Raw genomic sequence first — 464 nt, 5'->3', positions numbered from 1 at the left:
GATGACCATAAAACCATTTGTTTGCCATAAAAACACACTAATATCCTTTAGGAAAAGGAACCCAACATCCTTGCCTAGTTTTATTCTTTATTCATTAATGGGATGACGGCTTCGCTGGCTAGGCAGCATTTATTGCCCAGAGGGCAGGTCAGAGTCAACCACATTGCTGTGAGTCTGGAGTCACATGTAGGCCAGACCAGGTAAGGATGGCCGTTTCCTTCCCTCAAGGACATTAGTGAACCAGATGGGTTTTTTCCCCCAACAATTGATAATGGATTCATGGTCATCATTAGATTCTTAATTCCAGATATTTTATTTTTATTGAATTCAAATTCCACCATCTGCCACCGGGATTAGAACCCAGGTCCCCAGAACATGAATAAAAACCAAAAGAACTGCGGATGCTATAAATCAGGAACAAAAACAAAGTTGCTGGAAAAGCTCAGCAGGTCTGGCAGCATCTG

Source organism: Rhincodon typus, unplaced genomic scaffold, assembly GCF_021869965.1.
Source record: "Rhincodon typus isolate 14 unplaced genomic scaffold, sRhiTyp1.1 hic_rhity00000654, whole genome shotgun sequence".
NCBI classification, from domain to species: Eukaryota; Metazoa; Chordata; class Chondrichthyes; order Orectolobiformes; family Rhincodontidae; genus Rhincodon; species Rhincodon typus.
Note: the sequence above shows the minus strand (reverse complement) of the source record.